The 21017-nt window shown below is 35.4% G+C and overlaps 1 pseudogene; it reads right to left on the bottom strand.

Annotated features, from left to right (window-relative positions):
• Positions 1-7725: 7725 nt before the first annotated feature.
• LOC107868148 overlaps positions 7726-21017 on the bottom strand; it is a 43316-nt pseudogene continuing 30024 nt past the window's right edge.

Genomic DNA, 21017 nt, shown 5'->3' with positions numbered 1-21017 from the left:
CATAAAGTGACTTAACAAGTTTATACACCTTATTTTTCTTTCCTAGAACCACAAAACCCTCAGGATGTTCCATGTAGATTTCTTCCTCAAATTCTCCATTTAAAAATGCTTTTTTCACATCCATTTGATGGATTTCAAGATCATATACTACTGCCAAGGCAATTAACATCCGAATTGATGTTATCCTCGTTACTGGTGAGTATGTATCAAAGTAATCAAGGCCATCCTTTTGTTTGAATCCTTTTAGAACAAGTCTTTCCTTGTACTTATCAATAGTACCATCAACTTTCATTTTTCTTTTTGAAGATCCATTTAGAACCTAAAGGTTTATTTCCTGGAGGAAGATCAACCAACTCCCACATATAGTTGCTTAAGATTGAATCAATCTCACTATTGGCTGCTTCTTTCTAAAAGGATGAGTTCGAAGACACCATCGCTTCCTTTAATGTTTGAGGCTCATTTTTTAAGAGAAATGTTACAAAATCTGATCCAAACAAAGTTGACGTTCTTTGACGTGTACGGCATCTTGGATTCTCATCATTATGTGGATTCTCACTTGGTTCATCTTGAGGTCGTTTAGACCCCCCACTAGACTGTTTATGTGTAGTTTTATACTGATAGATGATTTAACAGAATTCAACATTATCTGATTCAATTACTATATTTTCATTAATATTTGGATGTTCGGATTTATGAACCAAAAATCGACATGCTTTACTACTTTTAGCATATACTATGAACACGCATTCTGCCGTCTTAGGTACTCTCTTAACCTTTTAAGCATAGGAACTTAGACCTTTGCTAGACACCCCCACACTTTGAAATATTTCAAGTTGGGTTTCCTTTCTTTCTATTTTTCATAAGGAATTGATTGTGTCTTACTATGGGAAATTCTATTGAGTATATGGTTGGCTGTAAGGATAGCCTCCCCTTATAAGTTTTGTGATAAACCTGAACTTATAAGCAAGGCATTCATCCTTTCCTTTAAAGTTTGTTTTTTTCTCTCCACAATTCCATTAGATTGAGGTGAATATGGGGCTGTAGTTTGATGGATAATTCCATTCTCTACACATATTTTGGCGAAAGGAGATTCATATTCTCTGCCTCTATCAATTCTTATCATTTTTATCTTTTTCTCTAACTGATTTTCAACTTCAGTTTTATATTGCCTAAATGCATCTATTGCTTCATCCTTACTACTTAGCAAATAGACATAATAGTATTTAGTGCAATCGTCAATAAAAGTTATGAACTACTTTTTCCCACCACGTGATGGTGTTGACTTCATATGACAAATGTCCGTGTATATTAAGTCTAAGGGATTGGAATTTCTTTCAACAGACTTATAAGGATGCTTTGCATACTTTGATTCCACACACGTTTGACACTTTAATTTATTACACTCAAAGTTTGGCAAAACTTCTAAGTTAATCAGTTTTCGTAATGTTTTGTAATTAACATGGCCTAAACGTTCATGCCACAAATCATAAGAATCAAGAAAGTAAGAAGAAATTGAACTTTTATTGATTTCAACATTCATTACATTCATTTTGAATAGGCCCTTATTGAGGTAGCCTTTTCCTACATACACTTCTCCTTTACTAAGTGCAATTTTTCTGGAAACAAATACATATTTGAATCCATTTTTATCTAGAAGTGAAATAGAAATCAAGTTCTTCCATAACGCCGGAACATACAAGACATTGTTAAGTGTTAACACTTTGCTGGAAGTCATCTTCAAGCACACTTTTCCTGTTTCTTCTACTTTTGCAGTAGCAGAGTTTTCCATGTAAATCTTTTCTTCTACTTAATCTAGAGAGAACATCGAAAACAAGTCTTTGTTAGAATAAATATGGCGTGTGGCACCAGAATCCATCCACCATTCTCAAAGATTTTCTACAAAGTTGTATTAGGAAAGCATAGCACACATATCATCGATTTCTTTCTTAGACTAAGCCAAATTTGCTCGGTCCTTCTTCTTTCCTTTCTTTGAGGCAACACAATCTGTAGAATTGTGGACAATCTTTCCACTGTTGAAGTACTTTCCCTTGAATTTCTTTTTGGGTTGATTTCTTTCATTTCCAGCTTTCTTTCGCTTTTTGGAGTTGTTTTGGTCATCTTCTATAATATTAGCTCCATTCATTGCAGAATTGCCTCTTTATCTTCTTTCTGTGATCTTATTATCTTCTTCAATACGTAGTCGTACAATCAGATCTTTGACTGGCATCTCCTTACGTTTGTGTTTCAAATAGTTCTTGAAGTCTTTCCACAAAGGTGGTAGCTTCTTTATTATTGCTGCTACTTGAAATGCCTCATTCATGATCATCCTACAATAAAGGTTAAGTGAATATTAATACCATTTTTAAATGGCTCAACAAAGGTATTTGTCAAAATTATACCTTTCGTAAGGAGATCATGGATGATCACTTGTGGTTCCCGCACTTAGGAAACAACATACTTGTTGTCTACCATTTTATACTCTAGGAATCTTGCCACAAAGAACTTTTTAGTTTCTGCATCCTTTACCTTATACTTCCTTTCTAGCGCTCCCCATAACTCTTTTGATGTCTTTGTTCCACTGTACACATTGTAAAGGTCATCTTAGAGGCCACTCAAGATGTAATTCCTGCAAAGAAAATTCGAGTGTTTCCAAGCCTCCACAATCATGAAGCATTCTTTTTTAGAGGTTACCTCGGGCACCTCTAGAGCTTCTTAAATTGTGAACCTTTGATGATAGAGAGTGGTGAGGTAGAAGAACATTTTCTGCTGCCATCTCTTAAAGTCAATGCCCACAAGCTTTTTGGGTTTCTCCGATGGTGCCATCACCGGCGGAGCATTCATGCGACTTCTTCACAGTTATTGCAGCGTCTTGTACTTGACTATCATTAGTCATTTTCGTATCACAACAAGACAGTACCTTTAGTATATCGAAATACTTATTACAAATTTGCAACAACTTTAAACACTTCTTGTTTCTAGTTTAACGATGAGGTTTTAATGACTTCCAATCATCAAACGAGTGATATTTTGCTATTGATGAAGATTTTATGTCTTCAAATCACTAGTTAAGTTCAAACGGATTAGAAAGCTTAAAGATTTAATCTCCAAAAACAAGCTATACAGATTTCGAAGGGTTGGTCCTTAAAAATGTTAGTTATAACATTTTTGGGTACAAGAATCTGTATATACATGCAACAATAAACTCAACAGAAGTTCAAGTCTAAGACAAGAATACTTATGAAGTTCCTTAACACCTTCAACACAAGATTATTAATAATCTTTCCAAGAAGTATGTTAATTTTTAGAAATTAGATGAAACAAAATTTTTAAGGCCAAGTCCCCCGACTTCACGGAGTGTCCTTAAGGAATAATTCCCCTCATTGTACCCGAGGTTATGGAATCTTCCTCCCAGGATAAAATGCCCTTTAATCAGAACAATAGCGGTACCTCAAATTATTGGATTCTTCAAACTCACTCAACAACTAAATGATCACATAGAGTTATTATATAGAAGAAGAGTGTTTTTGCTATTAAAAATTATTTCAATACCTGAGGAATATATCAGGTATTTATAGCCTTTAATCTGTCCTTTCAGAAAAGATGCATTGGTTCAGTAGAAAGGCACCTTTTCAGTAGCAGTCACATCCCTACGCCTAGTCTGTGCTGGACCTGCGCCTGATTTACGGCCGCAAGTGACATTTGGCAAATTCTAGTAGTTTTTGTGCTAAATCTGCTCCCATAGGTCGCGTACCTGCGCTGTGTCAGCGTCCGCAGGTCTCCCTACAGCACGAGCATCAAATTTGCATCCGCACTTGGAGAAAAATAATTATATCAGATTTTGGATCAAAAATTTCACTTGTAAACAAGTTTCAAATAAAATTAGATCTCATCGATCGATCATTTGCCAAATCCAAATCCGATGGCGAAGCCTAGCCGAGCGAGTGATAACAGCGCGAGGCACCACCTTGTTCTTTCCCCACTATCCATGTGGAGTTAGTGTTTCTCATTAAAAATAATCCAAAGTATCCTTCTCTTACCAATGTGGGAGAATTAGTGAACTTTCTATTTTTGAGAGTACACTTCCTTAATTGGTGTCTCTCTTTCCCTCCACCATTTTCCCTCCATTTTCCATTCACACAAACACATTGAACTCAACAGAGAAAACTAGCTCTAGTAGCTTGGACAAAAGTGTGTGTTCCAAAGAAGTATGGTGGGCTCAATATTAAAGGTTGCAGTGACTTGAGTATAGCCTTAGTATGAAAGTTATTGTGGCAACTTGCATGGTAGAGGGACATCTTATGGGTAAAATGGATAAGTGGTGTATATATGAAGGATGAGGAAAGTATTTGGGACTGCAGTTGGTACTGGAAAAATTGAATTCCCTGTAGGAGCAAATATAGTGGGCTAGAATCAAGGAGGAAACTATTATCTAAGTCCTACATGTGCCTATTCTTTTACTAGGAGATATAATGAATTGCTGGGCAGGATAACTAAACTGGATGAAGCTTACTTTATTTGGAGCTTACTTATGATGCTAAGCAATGGGTAATTATTTGGTTAGCCTACCAGGAAAGGTTGCTCACTAAAACTAAGATAAATATTCCTTTAGATGACTCTAAGTGTTGCCTGTGAAGTGATGACAAGGAAGAAACACAACTGCATTTGCTTCCTACTTGTGCATGGATTACTAAACTTAGAGATAAATTGAGTCAATGGCTTGGGATAACTATTCAGTGTGGAGATGTGGCTTATATACTCAAGTGGCTAAAAAGAAGGATATATAACCAGTTCAAGAAGGAAATAATGGCTGCAACATGGGGAGCAATGCTATATTATACATGGAAGGCCAGAAATAATAGTGTTTAAGAAGCAGAATATACAGGTGGATGTGAAAATAGTACTAATACATTGAGATATGTGATAGGTTATACATGTTAAAACTTAGGGCCGGTAGATGCCAAGCTTTGGTAGGAAAACTGTGTAATTAGAGTCGTTTGATCATTTTTCTGAGGTGTAGGTGTACCGAACAACTTATTTGGAAGGTGATCAAACACTAGTGGCTCATTTAGTTGTGATTGTTTTGATGTTGGTTTGTCACAAATTCAACCCCCCCTATTTTAATTTAGCATAAATTTGCCTTTAATTTTAATAGAGGGACACGTGACATGCTCAGAATCAAATGGCCGATTTTCAATTTTAAATACCTGGTTCCTTATTGTTATTTTCCATTATTATTAGACGTATTTTGAGAATGAACACTATTAAGAGGAAATACTTCTTTTTTTTGGGTTGTGTAAGTGTGCGGGTAGGGGGTGGGAAGGGTGGGGGTAAGGGGGTGGGGTGAGGGTGACACTAAAGTGACACTTACTTTGGGAAGGAAGGAATATTATCGAAGAGAAAAAATATACTAGGAACATATGGAAGTAAAAGTGGTTGTCAATATATTTTGAGGCTTTAACACTTTGGCAGGAAATACTTCAATTTGAAGTCATTTTCGAACTGTTTTTGTATTGTGGGATGAAACTAATCTTGGATTGAGACATAGTTCATTCAATGATTTTTCTAATGGTTTATAACTATTCAAAGCAGCCAATTTATCATCCAATATCAAAGCATTTGAAACCTATGAAGTCTTAAATACTCGTTAAATACAAATCCAAACCCTTCCATCCATAATGAGAAAGAGTAACGTTAATATCATTTCTTAGAAAAACAAAGGATTAGCATATTAGAGAAAGTCTACTGTATAGATATTTTTTGATATGCCCTACCCGAGTCGGGGGTTTGTTTGAAACAACCTCTCTATCTCCATGAGGTAGGAGTAAAGTTTTCATGTACTATACTCTCCCAGACCCATTGTTACACTGTGTATATTGTTGTTTATTAGAGAACTTGGCAACTAATATCTTCAACTATTGGTATGGTTTCTATTGTCTACTTATAAGTTGTTAAAGATGAGATTGTAGTTTGATAAATTGGAGCTTGCTAATTCATTTTCTTGTCAAGTTTTATGTAGGAGGAAGAATACCTTCAGTTTTAGCTGGAATATACCAAACCAATGTGTCCCATTGAAACTACAACATCGATTGGGAGAGATTTTAATTTTCTCCATCATTTTGAAGGAATCTCAATAGTTACACACAAATCGGAAGATTTTAAGGACATTGCACGTCGATCAGCATTGTCTTTGTGATATGATGAGGTACATTAACTTATTTAGGTCATTGCTTTTCTCTATTTTTTGCGTAAATAATTCTGTAGCGTGTTGTGAAATGTCGAAATTACTATCTTGTGCTTTGCTTATCACATTGTTTTTCTCTATATGATCTATTATGCCTTTTCTATTATTTGTTATGCCTTGTTCTACCTCTGTATTGTCTCTGTCAAATTGCTTTTTTACGTGTTACTCGAATCGACTGTCTCTAGAAACATTTTCTCTATCTCCATGAGGTAGGCCATTGGGATAAGGTACGCATACATTCTTCCTCCCTTGAACTCACCCATGGTAATATACTCGGTATGTTCTTGTTGTGAAATGCCTTTAAGGCTCTTTTGCCTATATGGTGTAGAATCTACTTGTGCATTACCTTTAGTAATTTATATATCAATCTTGACAGTCCTTGGATAACATCCCCAATTTTATTGATTAAGTACCAAGAAAGTACCAAAACCAAAAGTTACAAAATACTTTTACATTAATCCCATTTACAACATCTCCCTAGAAACTCCTGAAAGTCCTATATTATCAATGTAACTAACCAACAAAAGAAATAATGTAAACACTTATTTTAACTCTAGAAATATGATCTTTTTGTCCATCAAAACAAATTTATTTCTTTCTAGCCCAGAATATGTACAAAGATATAGTTCTTCTGATTTGCTTCAAAGCCTTATGCATTCTATGCTGCCGCCAACTCTCCAATAATTCCTTCACACTCTTGAGGCATGATCTAAGAGATCCCACAAATAATGCAAAAAAAAAATTCCCAACTTTTTCTAGCTATTCTGCAATGCATAAGAAGGTTCTTGTTCCTCCGTTTCATTAATCCTATTTTCATAACATTATTTTCATTAATTTATTTTCATTTTCTTAGCCTTGTCCTCTTCCTTCGCTTTCATCTTTTTTGTGAAGAAATTAGTCAACCCTTAAAGGAAATCTTCAACTTCATCATCCTTTAACAGTTGTTCTGCCACTTTTTCTGGAGCCACTCCGGTTATGTCAATCAATTCCTCAATTTCTTTGAGCAACTTATGATCTTTAATCTCAAGTACTTGGCAGCAAGAAGTTTAATGCCACAAGGTGTGTAATATGTCATGTGAATATTTGTGCCCATTCTGCCATATCTCAATAATGTAGGATAGAATTTCTCTATGCGATTTATTGTGAAATTATATGATTCGTTCATCTCCACGGCTCGACCATCATCCATAAAAATAAATCAGTAGACCTGACAAAGTCACCCGCAATTAAAAAGAAAAGTATCACGAGTATATTTACTTGTACTAAATCCATATTTTGCCAATAATTGACTCTTAATTTGTTCATGAAAATCAAAAAATAATGGAGGGTGAAATTATTATTCCATGTCAGTAAAAAATTGTTTGTCAAATCCGCCGGCAGTGACGCATTATAACAATTTATAGTAATTGATTAGTTGTACTTAAGCCTGGAATAGTGGGATCAAAATCTGTTATCTTCCACTTTGGTCACGCACCGACTAAAAATTTTTATTGGGTATACAGATACTATTGTATTATGTCATTTCTCATTTGAAACACACCGTCGAATTAACCTGAGCTCATACCAAGTAGGAATAGTAAAGATAGGAAATGGAAAATAAAAGGCTAATTTACCATGCTTTCTTGCTGATAAAAAAACATTTAAACATACAACAACAACTCGATTAGCCATATTTTCTAGCAAGTAAATGGTACAATCAATGTCCTCAACCTCCAAAATTAACGTATTGGTTGTGGAAACCAACAACTTTCTTAAATCTGAATTCCTTCATAGTGCAGTCAACTCCAATCACATATATTTCAAAGTTAAAATAATTGGCTGTTGCAGCAATCAAGCTAGATTTTGCAGTCAACGGAGGATCAAAAAAGAATTACCCTCTTTTCCATGCCTTCCCTACATTCCTGCAATACTCTTTCCTTGTCTTGAATCTCTCCAAATCTTACAAGATCATGTATTTTTGGTCTGATCCCATCACAATCGCCTCAAAAGTGGAGGGATGATCATGATTCACCGGCTTCCACAAGTCATGTAAATTTGACATGTTTTCGTAATCCACAGTGCGAATCTTGACTATCTTGTTTTCATGTTTTTGCAAGTTTGCTCCTTTCATGTATGTAAAGCAAGAATTAAGTACAATTTTCTTGTTTTTCTTGTGAATGTCTTCTCAAATTACCAGATTTCTAATATCATAGTGGAAGTCAGGTCCTTAGGTTGTAGAATCATTTAGGCTCTGTTTGTCTACATAGCCAAATCCACTTGAATGTCTATCCATTGCCAAATTAGAAGGGGAGAGCAATGATAGGAAGGTAAGTGAGTTTTCGCCATTGTAAGCATTCTGAGACAAAACAACGAAGGAGGATAAAGATTAGCGAGAGGCAAATCTATTAATACTTTTTCCTTTTCCTCATCTCTCAATTATTGACTTTATATAACACCAACAGCTAATTTGGTAAGAGGGATAACTAGTCTCAAAATTAATTTTAGTATGATTTTATCCCATATTATATTTTATATCAAAATATATTGTTTATTGGTAAAATTTATCTGAGGATTATTTATTTGGCATCCAAAAGAGCCGTTAGTTTTATAAGATATCAACAGTTTAGAGACGAGGAAAAGGAAAAGTGTTAATAGACTTGCCTCTCATTAATCTTGATCCTCCTCCGCTATTCTGTCTCGTAATGCTTTGAACGATGAAAACTTACCTTCCCATCATTGTTCTTCTCTTCTAATAAAAAGAAGTACCCTGATTCTTCTCCCCATACTATCAGCTAAAGAACTTTGCTTGTTCTTGAATTGATGGATCACTTGTTGAAATTTCACCACAAATGTGGATCTAGGCTCTAATAAAAAATATGGGATATGAAAAATTGTGAATCACCACCATATATGAAGACTTCTTAATTTGTGGAAGACTTGCAGATTGCCACGAGAGAGATGTATGTAATTCTTTCCTCTTTTTCAGATGGTCTTCTGATTGTGGATACTTTATCTCCAATTCATTGAATCTTTAAGAGTTATGTAACACCCTATTTGTTGTTGTGAAGGCAGACAATTTAAGTGTAGATGAACTCTCTTAGATTGCTTTCTTTTGATTGGCTCATGTGAGTCATCAAGTTTATCACAAACTCTATGTGATAGGTCGCATTTAATTAGCCAAGACATGTCATTTGGGACATTGGGCTTTGATTGGAGTTTGATTTGACTAGGAGTGCTACATCATCTGAATATGTCACATAATCTTATTATCCCTTGATTTGACTTGTTGCGCCACATTATTTGACATGTGGCAAGGGCCCTGGGCTATTGGAGCGGGCTCATTACTTTAAGACCAACTCAATGGACTAGTTCATGTGAAATTAGACTTTGCTTTAAATCCATATCTTGGATTTAATATGATTGTGATTTGGGTTTGATAGTTCTTAATTTATGGATCTATCTAAATTCATTGTAGATTTAATTCCATAAAATTCCCAACTCTACAAATACTTCAAGATTTTTTTTCTTTTTTTGATAACTGAGGTGTCGAAGCCAACTTGTGTGCACTTAGATTAATTCCATTGGATACCTGCCACCTTCAAGATCTTGCTTTAGTATTATGTGCCTAATGTGAGATAAAATTGTTATTAATATATTGATTATTGATTTTTTTTATCTATAAGAAAGTGAGGGGAAACGGGATGAAATGGTTATTGAGGAAAATGCAAAATTATTGCGAAATCACGTGATGAAAATGATGTCGCCAAAATTATACCTCTAAGAAAGTGTAACGCGAACACTTGTCAAATATAGAACCCAACAAGATTGGGGTCAAACCCACAGGAAATAGGATAAAAATGTATCACAAGCTTGCTAATAATACTGGCAAGTGCAGAAAGTAAATGTGGGGTTTTGTAAAAACAGTAGTAAAAGTAACAATTGCCAACAAATAGGGTTGTAATTAGTATGAAACGATCACTAGGATTGTGTTCCCCTAACTTCTTAACTCCAAAGACTTATTGTGCTCATCGAATTATTTTGGCGCCTTGCATGCAGTATCTAACAAGTTATGTATTATCTAATTGTCTCTCGACTTTGGTTTGGGTGAATTTCACTTATCTCCTATTAAATAACCTTTGGATTTTTTAAAATTTGACAAGCATATGGAATAACTAGTGAATTACAACTCCATTATGAAACAATTGGGGCATTGGTTGTAGAGTGTCGCATTACTAATCCTTGTCGTGGATCCCAGATTAAATACCTTCTCTCGATCTCAAGTTAATTAGATGAAGGTTGGTAGCTTCAAATTACCATTGTGTTCTTTTTTTTTCTAATTCCTACCTCTTTCTCAAATTAGTATTGAATACAGGCGGGTTCCTATCGTTTGCAGCCATTAATAAGGAAATCAATAGGAAGAAAACCAAAATACATGCACTAATACCAATTTAGAATGACTGTGGACTTTCTCTATTTTGTTAATCTATCAGGGTTCCCACAACCCTAATTATGGGGTTTATCTACTCATGATTGCAATAATACATATATAATTCATAACTAAAAGCATACGAATGGTCCCACAAACAATAAGAATGAAAACTGAAATCTCAACTTTATATCAAACCCTAAAAACTAATGAACAAGAATCCCAATATTAAAAGTGTATCTTAGAACCCAAGATAATGTAATAAGTATGTAAAGTGCATAAACTAATAATAAAACTCAAAAAGGGTATTTATAGTTACATCACAATTTTTCTAACCAAAATAGGCTAACTAAGATCGACAGTCACAACGCCCCAGACAACAAGTCATCTAGACAAATGATGACTCGTTGTTAACTGTGTATTCTAGGCTCTATGTAGATGGTGATGACTTGCCAGGTCACTAGGCGAGTCATTGCCTGACTCAGATGATCCCTAGTTAAATTTTCAATCTTCAAATCTTTGGCTCCATATGCTATGAATGAGGGTCTCTACGAGTCGTAGGCTGACCCTATGACTCATCACCGGCTTCGTTTCCACTGCTATCAAGGATGCACTCTTTAGGATTTTTGCTTCTCTTTTTGCTCAGAGCACCTCTCACTATGACTTGTCTTCTAACCTTAAGAGTCGTAGTCAGTGTGTACTTTATTCATTCTCTTCTAATAAGTCACTCATTCTCTTCTAGTAAGTCACTGGTCAGGTGATGATTTTGATGACGAGTCATAGTGTCACAAAACAACTCATTTTCCAGGCAGAAGACTAGTATTTAGAGCCTTTTTCCTTCCTTGTCCCATTCTATTCACTCCCGACCTTGTTTTCCTACAAAACCAACATAAAACATATCATATCTATTTTGAAATGTCCAAGTGCTAGAATAGTTTCCTGGTTTTAACCATCAAAAGTGTCATAACTCAAACCAAGGCCTAGTAGTGATGGGTATCTCAAGTCCGCTAAGGACCAGAGACCACCTCCTTCACCTAGTCAACAGAACACAATATAATCTAGCAGCAGAGGAATGCCAAACATATAATGAGATAGATAAATCGACCAAGAAAAGGTTTTAAGAATTTAATGAACATCCCAATCCACAGTAATCCACAAAGCCTCTAATAACCAAAGACAACCTAAGTCGGTACATGCCCAAGATGATAGCCAAAGATAATCCATAGGAATTGTCTACGACATAAATGAAACAATGACCATGAAATGAGTGCTTTTCGAAGAATGAAGCTCACCTCTTCAAGATGACTAACGAGTAATCCAAAAATCACCTATCATTGTACAGGAAAAGAAAAAGTGTCTCTGAATCCTACATTATGTGGGGCTACAACATTTGGGGACGGTTAGCAGGGTGAGTGCTAGCATTTAACTCAGGGAGGGGATAAAGTAATGCCATGATAAAATCAGTTCAAAATCAGTCAAAGACAATGCACACCATTGTGTGTGTGTATATATATATATAATTATATATCACCCTGGGATAGGAAACAAGGTTTATCATGATAGTAAAACATTAGTTTGGACTGTGTAGCTTTAGCATCACAAAGGCACCCATAGGCTATATGGGTTTGGCTCCCCATGATAAGAATATCTATATCAAGTGTGACACAAGTTCACGGTCATCAAGACCAACCCTCATACCGGCAAATGTGGGTTTCCAGTATCAGTCTCTCGGGACCTCTACTTTCATAGCTTAGATACAAAACACTCTCTAAGACCAATTAAAATTTTTACACATTCCTATTCATTGAACTTAAATGATCCATTAAGGCATACCATTGGTATCGTTAATACCAGTTTCGCTTGCAAGATAATATCATCATGCTATTTCAATTAAACATTACTTGGGGGAATACACGACCCCAAAATTTCCAATTATTCATCCATATAGGAGGATCCATGACCCCCAAGTTTCAATGATTCATTCATATAGGAGAATCCACGACCCCCAAGGTTCAATTTAAATTCTAGTTATGGCAATAAAAGCCTTTCAAAACTGTTTATATTCCATTTGCCCTTTTATGTAATGACATAGCTTCCAAAGAATAATCAATATGCATATTCTGATGTTTTCAAATCCAATTATACCAAAGGGTTGAGGTTAACACAATTTCAAAAATCAAGTTCTTCAATTTGGGGGAATCCACAATCCCTATTCTAATTCCTATGCCCATGCACCCAAATAGTTTAAACGCTATCCATAAAGCATAATAATGTATATAAAATCATGGGAACATTATTTAAACAATAATCATCCAAAACCCTCAACCTAAATTCCAAAGACAACATTAAAACAACATGAATACAATTTAAATACATACTTTGTCAAAATAAGTTTTTGAGGAAGAGATACATGCCTGAAAGTATTAGGAATTATGGAGATAAATCACTCTTTGAGTCCTAGATGATCAACCTTTGAAAAACCTAGCTTTGTACTTGGAGAATTTGAGAGAGGAGAGAGTGTTTTTGACTTGTTAAAATAATGGAAAAAGGACCCTTGAGGTATTTTATGGGCGTGGGTAATAATTGGGGAATGAGGGAAATAACCATAGTACCCTCAATTAAATCACAAGAAAAAGCTTCCCAATCATACGAGTCACTTAATAACTCATAACGTTTGAGTACGAGTCATTGCCTGGACTCATAGTTTGGGCAGTGACTTAGGACATACCCATTGTTGACCCTATGAGTCGCACTATATGACTCGTACTCTAACATTATGATTCATTGGGTCCTAGTCGTAGTCAAGATAGAAATAATGGCCAACTTACCGGTTTGGTCATGAGTCCCTCCCAACGACTCGTGACCTCACCTTACAGCTCATGAGGTGCAGGTCATAACATCACTGGAATCTTTGTTCAACCTCACTAGTTTACCTATGAATCGAACCCTATGACTCGTAATGAGTCCTTACGAATCATTAGGTAAGTCATAGCCTGGGTAGTATGATCAATACTCAAAAATTTTTAGAGGCTAAAAGCTGGGGTGTCACATTCTCGCCCCCCTCCCTAGGATTATTCAGCCCTATATGATGAGTCAAGTTATCCATTTGCATGATTATGAGTTAGGTGCAATGAAAAACCATGAACAAAGTCAGAAAAAAAGTAGGGAAAGATATTCCTTAAACACAATTATTCAATGCATAAAACAAGAACGGATACTTGGACTTCATATCCTCTTCAGCTTCCCAAGTAGCTTCTTCTGCTTTATGATTCCTCCATAGAGCCTTTATCGAAGTCACATCCTCAGTCCTCGATCTGTGGACTTACTTATCAAAAATCTCAATCGTGACTTTCTCATAAAATAAGGAATCCAAAGTACCAACCCTCTCAATAGGAACAATCAAGGAAGGATCACTCACACACTTCTTCAATATTAACACATAGAAAATTTGATGAATAGAACCCAAACTCAAAGGTAAATCCAACTCTTAAGCAACGGTTCCACCTCTTCTAAAAATCAAGTATGGTCTTATATAATGGGGACTGAGCTTTCCCTCATTTCCAAATATCATCACTCTCTTTATGGAAGATAACTTTAATAATACCCAATCCCCAACCTCAAACTCCAACTTCGTTTGCCTCACATCCACATAGGACTTTTGGTGACTTTGAGCAGTCTTAAGCCTAGCTATAATTACATTTACTTTCTCCATGGCCTAATGAACCAAGTCAGGACCAAACAACCTAGTCTCACCATCTTTGAATCGACCAATAGGAGAACTATACCTTTTACCATTAAGATCCTCAAAAGAAGCCACTTGAACACATGAGTGATAAATATTATTATATTCAAAATCGATGAAAGGAAAATGATCAATCTAAATACTACCAAAATCAATCATGCAGGTCCTTAGCATATCCATAGTCCTCTCTACTTGTCCATCCGTTTGAGGGTGGAAAATGGTGCTAAGGTTCACCTTATTCCTCAAACCTCTCCAAAATGAACTCTAAAAATGAGAAGAGAATTATGTACCTTGATCTAAAATGATGGAAACCGGAGCACCATGAAACTTCAAATTCTTCTGAATAAACAACTTGGCATAATTCTCACTAAAGTAAGTAGTCCTAACAGATAAGATGTGAGCAGACAATGATGACCTAGAATCTCAACATATTTTAAAAGGGTTTTTTTTTTGTAATTTCCACCCCTTCTTAACCCAAACCTATATCGTTTACCCTTCCAAAACATCAGTTATAAAGGGTAAATATTATCCTAACCTCTAATAACTTTAGAAATCACTTCCCTTAGTAAAATAAAGCAATTCTTTTCTTCCTCAGAGCAAACTAGAATTCATTAAGCAAGTTCAGGTTCAAGAAGATCTCTTCAAGGGGTTGATTTTAGGTATTTGGAATTTCATCGATGGTTCCCTTTCACTCATTGAGTTCTAAGCATTCCCTAAATTTATAAATACAAATAATTTTCTTTTTTTTTATTGGGGTTTCAAGTTGAAAATAAATTTTATCATCTCTCTCTCAGTTATCTTGTTATATACCATGAAAATATGTTCCCTCATAAAAATTATGTTTCTATATGTTTGATAATCTCCATTGTCCATATCATAATTAGTTATTGGTATATTGAGTATCATTTATGAATTTCCCATACTATGGTCAATTCACCATTTTCATGATCAGTTGTACTAGTCTAAGCTGGTGGGGTATGAACACCTAATACCTAGGGCTTAAACATGCATCCATATACAAGTTCATGATTTCTTCAGTCAGTCTATGTATTCAATATATATTCAGAACTCCATGATTTGAGCATACCAATTATTAATACATGTTTTAAGTATACTTCATAGTCATTCAGTTGGGAGTACCACTTAGCACTGAGTGAACACAGAGATGAAGGCTCCCCCATCAGTTAGACAGATCCCATTAGTAGCAATCCATGAGATCCAGATCTACTTTTCCACCATACGTTGTAAGGGGTCACCTTTTAATTTTCAACTTGACATCCTAGTTCTTCGGGATATCAGAATAGTGGATCCACGCCATCCAGTATTGGTACCTTTGGAAAAGTACTAATACCCTTCCAACTGGGATTACAAATTGGACCCTAATTAGTTCAGATGGAGGCACGCCAATTGTATTTATCTCCTACAGTCATCAGTATAGTATTCAAATTATACTCAGTTTAGGTTTTCATGACCAAGTGTTCATATATCTGTTATTTAATTATTCAGATTATTTCAGTACATGTTTATACTTGGTCTTGCATTCATTTTACATGTTCATGCATTCATGCTCAATATATTTATATATATCAGCTAGTTTCCATCTAACATACTAGTACATTCAAAGTACTAATCGCATACTCTCTTTTGTGCTATGTTGTCGTATAACATAGGTTCAAATGCTTAGTTCCCAGATTGCTCATAGTTTGTTCCTGTAACACTCAGCTGCAGCATTGGTGAGTCCTCATTAGTCAAGGTCTAGTTATTTTATTAGTTGTTTATAATAATGTTTTACTTTATGTTATTTTAGTCAGCCAGAGTTATTTGGGGACTTATCCCAACAACTTACCATGTTTATAGGCTTTTAGAAAGTTTGTCAGATTGACATATTTTACAATGGGTGTACTTCAGACTTTATTGATATTGTTTTGATCTTTAGCTTTTAAATGATTTTCACAAAGCATTGTGTTACCTTCTTTCATGTATTTATAGCTTGTTCTAAATTATGGGTTAGCCTAGGGTCACTTATGACTCTAGGCATCATGTAACGGCTAGGTAGTTATCATAAGTCATGATACACTTGGTATTAGAGTACAAGGTTTAAAGTGTCCTAGGGTGTCTGAAAGATGAGTTAAGTAGAGTCTTGTTCATGGGTGTGAAATGCTCCACACTTATAGGTGGGAGATTGCAAAACATTTTTAGAAAAAGTCTCCTTTCTTTTATTATTCATGTCATGCAATGAAGAATATGCTCTAATAAACTTATTTTCCTAACTTATTCTCTACCTTATAAAGAAAATACCTCCCAAAAGGGCAAATAAAAGAAGGAATGGGGACCATCCAACACCACCACCTATTCATAAGGACACTTTGAACGAGTAGGTCTCTCACACAGAATTCAGGGCTGCTTTCATAGCATTTGCCCAATTTATGGCTGCTCAGAATAATAAGCATTCCATTGCTCCATCCAACCCTGTGGTAAGCAGGACAATAACCAAAATCCAAGATTTCACTCAGATGAATCCGCTAGCATTCTCTGGATCCAAGACTAAGGAAGATCTTTATGAGTTTTTAGACTGTTTGTAGAAGGTGACTGATATTATGGGTGTTACTCTGAGTAAGAGTGCTGACTTAGTTGCCTACCAATTACACGGGGTTTCTCACACTTAGGTTAAGCAGTGGAAGGAGGATAGAGGCACTGATATAGGGCCTATAGAGTGGGATGAGTTTGCTACTGTTTTTCTAGACAGGTTCTTCCCACTTGAGTTGAGAGAGGCGAAGGTGCAAGAGTCTATCAAGCTGAAGTAGGGCAACATAAGTCTGAAGTACTTTTCACTTAAGTTCACCCAGTTAGTAAGATATGCTCCGACTATGGTGGCTAATTATAGGGCTGGGATGAGTAAGTTTATATCTGGTGTTTCATAGGATGTTGTCAAGGAGTGCAGGATGTCTATGTTGATTAAGGAGATAGACCTCTCTAGATTGATGGTTCATGCTTAATATATTGAGGAAGGAAAGCTCAATTAAACGAAATGGGGGTATTAGAGTGCCAGAATTGGTAGTTTCAACTTTTCTCAGTAGAGGTCAAAAGTGGAAATCATTCTCAGTTCCACTAGAAATCTCCATCCCTGACCTATCTTCTGCTAGTGCTCTAGTTCTAAAGTTTTGATAGGAAAATTGAGATATAGCACTAGTCTCTAAGTATAAGGGTAGTGTGAATAGTGGTCACACCAACCTAGTTTGCAGGAGGTGTGGTAAGAACCACAAGGGTGGGTGCTTGGCATGCAGTGATGTATGTTTTAGGTGTGTGATAAGTAGAAAATCTTCCACTTATTTGAATACAAATTTGAGCACACTAAGGTGAAATAATTGTGTATATAAGTCTAATTATCTAGTGTAATGCACTAATTCTAATGTCGGTGATTTTGCAAAAAACCATATGAAAAAGGTTGATACAAAGATGGAGGAGATAAAATGAGAGCAAGAGGAACCAAACTTGAAATAGAGGCACAAGATTTGACCCTTAGGTACAACAATCGCGACCTGAAGGTCACGATCACGAACAGTCAACAGGTGAATTGAAGGGTGATCATGATAGGACCACCGCAATCGCAATATATCGATCGCAACCAAGGAATGATAATAGTGATAGGACGGAAAAGTCTCAAGGGCAGATTTGAATATCATAGAGTAGAGTCCCAAATGATAATGGTTCAAACCCTTTCACAAAAGGGGTATCTTTATCTTTTATCTTTATCTATCTTTTACCCATCATCAACTTATTTTACCTTGGGAAGACTATTATACTACTCTTGAAACTTAGTTTACCTTGGGAAGACTATTGTACTACTCTTGAGACTTATTTTACCTTGGGAAGACTATTGTACTACTCTTAAGCTAATAAGACATTAGAGTAATTCCTAAGTAAAGGATTAAAAATTTTCATTGAAGATTTATTGAAATTTAAAGTTTGGATTTGTATTCTCTTTATCTTTCATGGATCAATTTGGTTGAAATTTTGGTATATCTTTACTTTCTATCTTTATGAGTAGCTAATTCTTCCTCTTGGGGTTATGCTTGATTAGGTAGTGATTAGTGCATAGGTGGTGTTTATTTATCTATATAATATCTATTTATTGTGGGTTTTACTTTTACCTCATATATAAACTAAGAATTGTAGGTGAAACCCCAATTGGTTAGAATCCTATACTATCATTGAAAGAGGGGTATTTGGTAAGGGGTATTTGCAAACAATAACTTGAGTTAGCTTATGTGATGGGATCATCTTAGAAATAAGGATGTCGTTTGAGTTAACTCATTTGATAGTGCTATCTTAGAAATAAGGGTGCTTATTGAGGTATTGGATTGGTTGTTTTGCCACATTTGTGAAGTGTTCGAAAGAACAAAACGAATGAAATTTAGTTTTTTATTGAAAGATTGACACTAATACCTATAAATCTAGCCAACCCATTACTCTAGCTAAATTTTGATAAATTCTCAATTACCCATGCAAGAGTTTGCACCTAGAATGGCATGATAGTCCTAATTGATTACACTCTAACTATTCTTAGGCTCAAATTAGTACTCTAGAAGACCAAAAATTGCTATACCTTTGAAAACATTCAAAATCCCCCAAATACTTGTAACCTCAATTTGAATTTAGCAAGTTACTTCATTTTGAACTTACTCAATCACCATTCACAATGTCCTTCATGGAGTCGACCCCGACTCAAAGTTGGATATTATATTGACTATGAATTCCTTACACTTAATAGTTGAGCACTATAAAAAATGGCATCGTTCGGTTAACAATTTGTCGTATTGAGTTGGTTTGAAATTTTAGCTTGCTTGGATTTAGATTTGTGAATATTTGTTTGAGATTTCTTTTGTATTTTTGTGTTAGGAAGATTTTTATTTTTGTTTACTTGTCACTATGGAATCTTTGAATGAACATGAGTTTAGTGGTTGCAAATCTTTTCTTGATGATCCATGTCCATATTGTAGTGGACCCTATTTTTAGAAAAATAGTAAATATGACCCCCGAAAAGAGGTGAGTTCACCATCTCGATCCTATTGGGAGATTATTGTTCTTTATGTGTGGTCGATATGGACATTGGAATGATTACCCAAATGCCCCCTTCCCTAGTTATACTAACAAAAATGCTAGTTTTTTTTATGAGTATGATAGGTCTCATGATGTGAAAAAGAAAGAACAATGTACCAGATACAATGGTGTTGAAGCAATGCTTCTAACTATGTTGGATCGGGTGACTACATTAGGAGAGGATATACATTTCTTGTATCAATCCATGACAATATTTAGAAAGAAAAGTGAAAAGGAAAAAGAAGTGGGTGAGGAGTCCGACCTTTCAAGTATCGTGAATATGCCCGATCTTTAAAATAAGGTTGATAAGAAAAAGGTATCAATCCATATTGTTGATGGTGAGCCTGATGTTGAAGAATTCTTGGTGATTTTCCTACCAACCAAACCAAAAATAATAAAGGTTGCCAAAATTGAGGAAATGGTACTAGAGTTGAAAGAAAAAGCCAAGAAAATCCTTTGTGAAGGCTCTAGTTCATTTCAGGGTGAGCATTTCAAGAAGAATGCGACTCCAAAATTAGAAAGATGACCTCATTCCAACCACTTTTTGATATTTTGCTTGGTGGATGTGATTAAAGTTGAACCACCCGAGCAAATAATAAACTTTGGAGGTGAGGTACAAAATTCTTATATTTTAAAGTTTGTCATTCCAAAAGAGAGAAATGACGTCCCTCACTTGGAGGCCAAGAAATTCAAAATCTGATGTTTAACTAGTTGTCTATTGATGTTCTCACCAATACCCAGCGAGTCTATTCAAAAGTTTGATGTGAAGTTGTGTAAGAGGTTCAAGTCTTCAAAGTGGCATTATAGTAGTATTATTGCACCTTTACCTTTTCCCCAAGTGCCTCGAAGATGTATTGAATAAAATTTAGGTCATCAATTCAAATTCTCTAAGTGGAGACATGAATAATAGTAAAAATATATGCTTGATGGGAAGCAATCCACCATCTTCATGTTTGCGCCATGTATTTTTGATTAATTCACCTAATTTTGATGCTTTATAGGGGTTTTGGACAGGTTAGAGGCCAAAAATAAGGAAAATTTTAGTTATGGAATGTGGTAGCCACATAGGAAAATAGGGCAAAATAGGGGAGCTAAATCGCATCAAATACTGCGATCGCCACCAACGAATCACGATTGCTGTAGTATACTCAAAATCACCCCTGATGCGGTTTTAGGAAACCTTTTTACCCTTTTATTCCTTCATGGTATGTTGTGAGGGCACTGAAATCTTTTTAAAATTGGGTTTATGTGTTTGTATGTGGGTTGTCATTTCTTATATCCACATTTGATAATTCACATTTGGTTTATACTACCTGCTGAGCTTATGCGTTATAATGTTTATGAATTAGTTGTTTTTGTTTTTTATTTTCTTGTTTTTTATTTCTCTTAATAATAATGTTGGATGAGCCTTTCGCTATGATATATTGAGTGACGACATTCTTAAGGGAAAATCACCATGTTTGGGTTTTGAGCTGTAGATCTAGGGGAAGTTTGAGTACCCTTGGCATTATAAATTTGGAATTGTCGTG

This window comes from Capsicum annuum, chromosome 4, assembly GCF_002878395.1.
Source record: "Capsicum annuum cultivar UCD-10X-F1 chromosome 4, UCD10Xv1.1, whole genome shotgun sequence".
In the NCBI taxonomy this organism is placed as follows: Eukaryota; Viridiplantae; Streptophyta; class Magnoliopsida; order Solanales; family Solanaceae; genus Capsicum; species Capsicum annuum.
Note: the sequence above shows the minus strand (reverse complement) of the source record. Positions and strands in the feature narration are given on the sequence as shown.